The sequence below is a fragment of the Sinocyclocheilus rhinocerous genome, unplaced genomic scaffold (genome assembly GCF_001515625.1).
Source record: "Sinocyclocheilus rhinocerous isolate Xijiao unplaced genomic scaffold, SAMN03320098_v1.1 scaffold200, whole genome shotgun sequence".
In the NCBI taxonomy this organism is placed as follows: domain Eukaryota; kingdom Metazoa; phylum Chordata; class Actinopteri; order Cypriniformes; family Cyprinidae; genus Sinocyclocheilus; species Sinocyclocheilus rhinocerous.
Window position 1 is genome coordinate 2,355,036 of NW_015641014.1, and position 9,767 is coordinate 2,364,802.

General features: G+C 37.3%; 2 pseudogenes; both read left to right on the plus strand.

Annotated features, from left to right (window-relative positions):
* Positions 1-1,908: 1,908 nt before the first annotated feature.
* On the plus strand, positions 1,909-2,504 carry LOC107753665 (UDP-glucuronosyltransferase 2B15 pseudogene; annotated as a pseudogene).
* A 2,109-nt stretch (positions 2,505-4,613) lies between these two features.
* On the plus strand, positions 4,614-6,068 carry LOC107753666 (UDP-glucuronosyltransferase 2B13 pseudogene; annotated as a pseudogene).
* Positions 6,069-9,767: the final 3,699 nt, after the last annotated feature.

Sequence of the window (9,767 nt, forward strand, 5' to 3'; positions counted from 1 at the left end):
CATCTGATCATGTGTACGTTATCACACCTTGACTTTTGTACATAGTGTGACTGTGTAAAATCTGTCAGTGATGCAAACTACAGTGATTTGCAGATATAACAACTAACCTTATTATTGAAGCTGCATTTCTTGATGCCAAGGAATGAGTTAATATTATTTAATATTCCTGAATAACTGTCCAATTTTGCACTGTTTGGCCATAGAGTAGTAGAAAATCGAGGTGAAACATTATATTTAACACTCAATTCCATTATATTTCTAGACAGTAATGCAGATTGTCTTTATCATTGTAATTTGTGAAATACCATTTATTCTACAATACATTAATATAGATATTATTATTTTTCATTTAAGGTAATCAATGAAGATGCATCACTCCACCCTTTTCGGTTTGTTTGTTTGTTCTGTTATCTGCTCTATCAGGATCCTATTGTGGTAAAGTTCTGGTTGTCCCTGCAGATGGAAGCCACTGGATCAATATGAAAGTCCTTATTGTGGAGTTACATTCAAAAGGTCACAATATCACTGTGGTCCGAGGCTTAAATAGCTGGTATATTGAAGAGGAATCTCCTTACTACACCTCCATTACTGTAGACATTGGCGAATTTGACAATGACTTTTGGATGACGTTGCTTCCCCGGCTATTGCAAATAAAGAGACACGGAAAATCATTTTGGTCTGAAATAGAAATCAGACAAGAGATTTTCAGCAGTTTTTCAGAAGTTCATCAGCAAGTATGCAATATGACAGCCATGATATTTGAAAATGAGACCTTGATGAATTCACTGGAGGATGGTAAATTTGACCTTGCTCTCACGGATCCTGCTTTTGGAGCTGGAGTGTTACTGGCACACTGTCTTAGTCTCCCTCTTGTGCTAAATGTTCGTTGGACCATGTATGGAGAAGGTCACTCTTGTGGCTCCATCTCCTCTCTCATATATACCTATACCAGCATTACAACTAACCGACAAAATGACATTCAGTCAAAGAGTCATGAATGTGATGGTTTAAAGGGGTGGTTGATTGCGATTTCACTTTTTTAACGTTAGTTAGGGTGTAATGTTGCTGTTTGAGCATAAACAATATCTGCAAAGTTGCAGCGCTGAAAGTTCAATGCAAACGGAGATATCGTCTTTTAAAATTCTGGCAGTTTAATGCCTACAAAAACGGCTGGTAGGGACTACAACGAGCTTCATCCCAGGTCTGTTACGTCACGAACCTAGATAAACCCCGCCCTCGGGAAAAGGCAGCAAAGGGGGCGAGGCCATGCTGCGCTGCTTTAAGGAAGAGGAAGAGAAAACTAGAGGTGCACGTAAAAATCTGTTCATATATGAATCGCGATTCTGTCTTCTAACGATTCTAATGGATTCACAAGCTTCAAAACCAATGTTCTAAAGCAGCGGTTCTTAATACTGTTCCTTGCGTCGTGGCCATATGGCAACATACGCTTTGTGTTCATTTCCTTGCCACTGTCTCTTTAAGAGGAATGCGTTTTTTAAAAAACGAAGCGTGAACACATGTTAGACTGCACCCCATAAACACAATCAAGCCTAGAAAAAACCCAGTCAACCACCCCTTTAAATGATTTTTATCTATCAAAATCCAAAATTCTTTGGTTATCATTATCACAAGTTCTCCCAGAAATATTTTGATTTCTTCTCCCTCCTCCAGAATGCAGATATATGGCTCATGAGAAATGATTTCACTTTTGAGTTTCCACGACCCACAATGCCAAATGTTGTCTACATGTTGCTTCCAGTGCAAACCAGCTAAGCCACTTCCAGATGAACTTGAGAAGTTTGTGCAGAGCTCAGGAGAGCATGGGGTCATCATTATGTCTTTAGGAACTGTTTTTGGTCAGCTTCTGAGTGAAATCAATGATGAGATTGCTGCAGCTTTTGAACTCTGATTGTGGACTGGCTCCCCCAGAATGACCTGCTTGGACATCCTCAAACTAAACTGTTTGTAGCACATGGAGGCACCAATGGGGTTCAGGAAGCCATCTACCATGGAGTGCCTATTGTGGCCCTTCCTTTAGCTTTTGACCAACCTGACAATCTCTCCAGGATGCAAGCAAAAGGAACAGCAAAAATTGTAGATATTGCAACTTTGGACAGGACTGTTTCTTGAGACAATAATGGAGGTTTTGCATAACTCATCTTACAAGGAGAACATGCAGAGACTGTCGAAACTGCACCACGACCAGCCACTGAAACCTCTTGATCGTGTTGTCTTCTGGATTGAGTTTGTCATGAGGAACAGAGGAGCTCCTCATTTACGAGCACAGTCTTTCAGAATGTCCTGGGTTGAGTACCACTCTATAGATGTTATTTTGTCCCTGTTAGCAATTGTGTTGTTAGTGTCAGTTAGCATTACCTTTATCATAAAGCTGATTTGGTACATGGGATTTTATAAAAACAAAGCTAAAAATTAGTTATCAGATCTATATTTTTCATGATATTGTTGATTTTTGTTTTATAAACAGCATTTCCTTGATTGTATAATCTATTATGAAGCATAAATATAATTATATGTGTTCATTTTTTTATATTTTGCTTTTCTTTTGCAATTATATTATTGTTTTATGAAAATGGACTACATATACAGTAGCTAAATGTGTATTAATCTTTAGTTACAGTGTTTAATTTGTAAAGTGTTTTATGTGTATGGTGGAGGAAAACAAAGAAACAAACAATTGTGTCTGTGGGATAGTAATGTAACTTAATGCACCAAGAAATGTAATAAACTGAAAAAACGTATTAAAGTTTTCAAAAATGAACATAAAAAAAAAACATCCTATCAAAAGGGGTGGATTAGACTATAGAGATAATATATAGACTATATAGAAATAGGGTGGATTAGACTATAGAGATTAGTGTGTGTGTGTGTGTGTGTGTGTGTGTGTGGGTGTTGTCTTTCTATTCATTGTAATTTGTATAGTTTTGTATTCTTTAATCCATATTTACATTTAGATGGGAATGAAATAAAGTCTGTGAGTCTGTGAAGTACAGTGTGTTCCATGTAGGCTACTGTTGTAACACAGGCCTACAGATTGTTCAGCTGATGAAGCATATTTTTCTTAGACAACAACTCCATAAAGAGTTTTGAAAGTTATCAAAATTATATGATCTAGCACTTTTATACAGTGTGTGTCATTGTAAAGACTGTAAGTCTATCTATCTGACTAAGGTTTCTTTATACATTAGCTAAACTGACCATTTTGAGTCCAAATTTAAATGTCACTTACGTAATTACGTAAAAAAAGGAACTAGAAACGTTACATGCTGTATTTGTCACCTCCCTGCCTTAATATTTGTCATTACTCTTAATGTTATTCACAACGTAATAACTTTAAAAACTAATTTTGTCGTGCAATGAAAGTGCCTCACCTCAGAAATGTCTTGCTCTTCCAGTCAGCCTTGTCCTGCGCTGCCGTTAAACACGTGATCGGTCCAGCAAGGGCAGGCAAATTTGCTATTTGAATATTAATTAATTGTCGGGTTTTTTTCTTCTGTTCTTAATAATGAATTTGCAAAGTTTAAATGAATAAATGAGGAACAGCCTGTCATAGACTGGACTCAAATTAGGAAGTAGGCCTATGCTACTACTCCTAATCGCCATCTAGCGTTGGAAAGAAATACAGCACGTAAATAAATTACATTTCAAAGAGGATAAATCAGTTTTAAGTCACATTTTGTGATTCGTGACGCAATCAGACTAAACATATGAATGTCTCTACAACTATGGGCATATTATTAGGATTATTAGGATGTTTAAATCACATTTTTCATATTCTCACTAGTTTCATTTGTGTGTTAATACTGTCCAACAGTGTATGCTTTACAGTAAATTGTCCTTTTTCTCCTCAAAGTTCACAATGTCATGTCCATCACATCTCAAATTAGAAATGACAGTCGTGTTAGGGTTATATATATATATATATATATATATATATACACACACACAAACACACACAATAAAAATATTATTCACAAATGATACTTCGAATTTTTCTTAACATTCTTGACATATCACATGACTCTTATTTCATCTTAAGCTTTTCAATGACACTGTTGCCTTCTTGGTAAACAATACACTAATATTTTGGGGAAAAAATTAGTGGTTTACTAGGCTATTTTATTTGGCCGTATAGAGGACATAAGGTGGGCTACTAAATCTATGCACTTCTCATGAACAACAGCATGTACAAGCTTAGACAAGTTTTGTTCGCACAGAGGAAGTATCATTGGTATCAACTTTCCCTTGTACAATCCCAATGTTTTGCACATATTAGCAGGGCTGGGCTTGTTTCACATCATTTCAATGCAGTCAGTATTTTATCTGGTCGGCCGCATACTTGGATTTTCATCGTCAGCTAATAAACTTTGTATGGTGAGTGAAGCAGATTGCCTTCACTTTATGTAAACAGTTATTAAGTGTTGGTGTGTTTTGTGAAACTGAATTATAATGTATTGTAATCAACTTTCTTTCATTGAAGGTTAAAAAAGATGCATTACCTTCCTGCCGCTTTGTTAGCATTCTTGAGCATATTATCTCAAGTGTTTGGAGGTAAAGTGTTGGTGTATCCATCGGATGGAAGTCACTGGGTGAACATGAAGGTCCTGATTGAGGAATTACATACAAGAGGTCACTACGTGACCGTGCTTAGAGCCTCTAACAGCTGGTATATCAAGGAGGAGTCTCCTTTCTATACCTCCATCACTGTTTATAATAGTGGTGGCATTGAAAAGGAGCTGCTTGATGCATTTACAAAACATATCCTGGTCATCAGAAGAGAGAAACTGTCCTTTTGGACCCACCTCTCACTGGCCTCAGAGGTTGGAACGGTATTTGAAGAGATGCATCATTCACAATCAACTTGTCTTAATGGGGAAAATCTTTGAAAAAGTAAAGACTTAATGGCTTCACTCCAGACAGCAAAATATGACCTGGTTCTGACAGATCCGGCTTTTGGAGGTGGAGTTTTCCTAGCGCGCCGTCATGGTCTCCCTCTTGTGCTAAATGTCCGTTGGACGATGCATGTAGAGGCACATTATGAAATAGCTCTTTCACCACTATCGTTTGTTCCTGTATACCATGAGTAGAGCTGACAGATAAGATGACGTTTGCTCAACATGTACAGAACGTAATGGGATACATATTTTCAGTTTATCACAAAACCAGGTTTATCTCCTCACACTACCAGTCCTTCTGCAATAAATACTTTGGATCAGAAATTAATTTTGAATCCCTCCTTCGGGATGCAGACATCTGGCTCACGTGGAAATGAGTTTCCACGACCCACAATGCCCAATATCGTCTAAATGGGGGGCTTCCAATGTAAACCCACCAAGTCGCTTCCAGTTGATCTTGAGGAGTTTGTGCAGAGCTCAGGAGATCATGGACTCATTGTCATGTCCCTAGGGACTCTTTTTAGCCATCTTCCACAAGATATCACAGAAAGAATTGCTGCCGCTTTTGACAGATTGGCCCAAAAAATCATTTGGAGGCACACCTGATCTCGACCTGTCAAAACATTACTCGTTGACTGGTTACCTCAGAATGACCTGCTTGGACATCCTCAGACTAAAGTGTTTATAACACACAGAGGCACTAATGGCATCCAAGAGGCCATCTATCATGGGGTGCCCATTTTGGGTCTACCTATAGTATTTGATCAACCTGACAATCTGTCTAGAATGAAAGTTAGAGGCACAGCTAAACTTGTGGATATTGCAGAATTGAACAGGACGATGTTTCTACAGGCACTGGAGGAAGTGCTGTATAACCCATCTTACAAGGAGAACATGCAGAGACTGTCCAAGCTGCACCACGACCAGCCAATGAAACCTCTTGATCGTGCGGTCTTCTGGATTGAGTTTGTCATGAGGAACAGAGGAGCTCCTCATTTACGAACACAGTCTTTCAGAATGTCCTGGATTGATAGATGTTATTTTGACTCTGCTGATGATAGTTGTTTTGTTTTGTTTTGTTTCATGATTCATAAGATCATAAAATTTCTGTGTTTTAAAGTAGTATTTAAGAAGAAAATTAAAGTCAGTGATTGAATATTTGGCCAGAATCCCAGGAATTTATTCCATAACCAATGTTTCTATTTTCATTTTATAATAATAATAATAATGCATTTTATTTAATGGCGCCTTTCAAAACACCCAAGGTCACCTCACAAGCAAGCAAAGATAAAAATAAATACAAATCACTACACAATAAAAAACACACAACAAACACTCCACATATACAGATAAAGTGCAGTAAAGACTCAATAAAACATTATAAGAAAGCCTGTATAAAAAGATATGTCTTAAGACGCGTTTTAAAAGTCAGCAGGCAATCGCTGTTGCGAATATCAGGTGGAAGTGAGTTCCATAGGCGGGGGGCAGCATAGCTAAAAGATCTGGCACCCATGGTAGTTAGTCGAATCCGAGGTACCACAATGACCAGAAAGACCGCATTTGACATGAGCCATCGATGTTATAACTTCGCCGAGACCCGCGATGTATATATTTCCGGGCTGAGAAAATAATGTTCTCCTGGAAAGTTTAAAAATAACACATGAAACCTATATAAACCTGAATGAATCCTTTTATTTGTGCTCTCTCTTGTTTTCGAGGAGAATTTACCTAATCACAAATTATATATTTTTCAACAACAAAAAAATGTGCACAACAATATGAGTGGAAAAAGAGTGAAATAAACTTATTGTTGCACTTGATTTACATCTTCTGGTGTAAAGTACACTGCTTGTAGCACAGCAAATTTTCAAACTTAATTCTTCTAAGCATCATTTTTATAAGGACAAAAAATATATATTAAAGGCTATTTTTAATTTACTTATCTACACGCCTAAGGGCGGCTGAATTTATCTAAAAAAAAAGTTTTAATCTTTATGTCTGTACAGACTGTATTATGCATACAGAAAATTAAGAAGAATGCTTAATGAAAATACACTGCTACTGCTACTGTGTAGGAACGAGGAGCGAAGGAGCGAGGAGACGTGGGAGAATTCACAAAATACAGACTTTATTAACTCCTTCTCTGGTTTTGAGTTAAGGAGCGGGCTGCTGTTAGCTGAGGGCTTGGGAGGGAATTGGCCGGCCGGCATGACAATGGAACGGCTGGCGGGCTTGACTTCGAAGTGGCCGACAGGCTTGAGAGTGCAGTGGCCGGCGGCCTTGACTACTGAGAGGCCAGCGGGCTTGACTTCGGGATCGGCGGGCTGGACAACCTTAGGACAATTTATTGCACAAACCAGGGAAACACACACAGACACACATATGCCATGGAGTAGACATATAACACAGGATGCTAGACACAGGAAACACTGGGCTTATAAACACAGGGAACGTAATCAGGGAGAACTGAAACAGGTGGAGTAATTAATCAAAAACCATGGAAACTAATGAGGGAACACCTGAAATCAAAAGACAAGGGAGGTCCAAGGGCGTGACAGCTACCTTTTAAGCACTGTATTTAAATAAATAAATAAAAATTATTTAACTATTACTATTATATATTAACTATTATTTTGTCAAATTATGTTTTGGGTGGTTATGAGTCATTGAAAAAAATGAAGCGTCATGCAAGTGCAAATGATATGCATATGACACACTGCTGTTTTAATTAGCAACGGGAATAATATGCTGGAAGAACACCAGAGGCATCATCAGACATCACAATCTCCATCAGCCTCACTGAACTTCTATTTTGTTCTATTATAGATATTATATTATTATCACACACCTGTACTACTGCAGTTAAAAAGTTTAAATACATTTATTTTGACAGTCCCTAAAATACACAATTCTATATAGACTGCATTAAAGCATATACTCGAAACATTATTTGCAACATTGCAGTTTCCTTAGTGGGCATTTCTCTGGAACACAACTTGCCTTTCTACCTACATGCAAATTTCATCTGGTGTGGGACAGATGAGAAATGAGAAAGAGAAGAATGTACCAGACAGATTCAGCCCTATAGGCTACAGAATGCCGAAGTTGAAACTTCCTTGGTATGTATTGGCATTTCTAACAGAAGATGTTTCCAACACTTGTTTACCATCGCCTGAATGAACTGTGTCAGTTTTAGGAAACAGTTTTCATGCATCCATATATAAACTGGCAAAATGTGATATTTATGTATACAGAGATATCACAGTTAGCATCTATTCTGGTCAAAGCCAGTGTGAACAGCTTGTGCATGACATGAAGTGCAATGTTTGCCCGCTCAGTAGGGTACAAGTGCAAACAATTGCAAAGTAGAGTGCAATGAGAGATTTATTTATATTTTTTTCCATGCCATAGTTTAGACCAGGGGTAGGCAAGTTCAGTCCTAGAGAGTCGCAGTCCTGCAGAGTTCAGCTCCAATCCTAATCAAACACACCTGAACAAGCTAATCAATGTCTTCAGGATTACTAAGGCTATAGGCAGGTGAGCTTTTTTTTCAGGGTTGGAGCTGAACTCTGCAGGACTGCGCAGCTCTCTAGGACCGAACTTGCCTACCCCTGGTTTAGACCAAGTTTTGTTAACAAAATACTTTCTCCAAAATCGGTTAATAGAAATAAAATACATTTTAATGTAATAATTGCTCCAAAAACGCAATATTAACATTAAACATGTATGATTAAATATAATTTTTCACCTTTACAAGGTCTTACCGTTAACAAATACACTTTTTTCTACAACATTACTGTCCAGTAGATGGCCGTAGACTGTCATCCTGAGAACTACAGATAAAAGTGTTTGTTTTGGCAGGGAATGGCAATGTTGGCACATTATGGCAGTGATTAATGTGTTGGTTGAATGAATGAATGAATGAATGAATGAACTTACTGTTATAAGAAATAGTTTGTACTAGGTTCCCTAGAGAGAAAGTAGCCTATACAGAAATAATTAAATTCATGTTTTCCTAAAAGATGGTTTAGTGCAGCAAGGCTGTTATGAAACTCAGTTTAGAGCAATATCCCATCAGTATGTGGTTTTTGAACATTTTAAAACTTCATCTAGCGTGCAAAAATGTCATCTCATGCATCAGATGCGCCACCCTATTCATGGTGTCTACACTGTTGTCTGTAAAATACAGTTTGTGTCAATTCATGTCATTAGGCTATGACATTCATCTCACATTCACAAACAACTTTATATTGTATAGTGAATTCAATTTTACTGCATTCAAACGTAAAATACAACTACTACAGTTAAAACTTGTTAACTGTTTAAATGTAGCCTAAGTAACCAAACATAAAATATACTACATTTAAAAAAAAAAAAAACATGTAAATTTTCAGCAAAATATTGTTGAAATTACATTTTTAGTGCGTAATATGGACAAGATGCCATTCCCAGTCTCCTGTTTTCTGATACATTTTGAATATTTTTTTTTGCTACTGCATTAAGTGGCATGTTTTCTGGGTAGGCCAATACTGAACTTGTTTACAATGAAAGATATTAAAAACTCAGATAGGTTGGTATAGCTATTTAGGCTACTTTATGTGATTTAATAACATACAGGCCTACAGTTAGAAACTAATATATGCAGTCACACTGTGTTTTTACGCAGTTGGTAGCATAAATTCAACAAATGTCTTACTAATTGAACAAATTCAGCTTTAAAATTAAAATAGCCTAATGGACAATAAACTAAAGTCCACTTTCTCCACGAAGCCCCTAAAGACCTCCAAATAAAGGAATATGATAATCACCTGAGGACTGTGTCCATCTTTCTGGGATGTAGGCAGGACAGGTCTG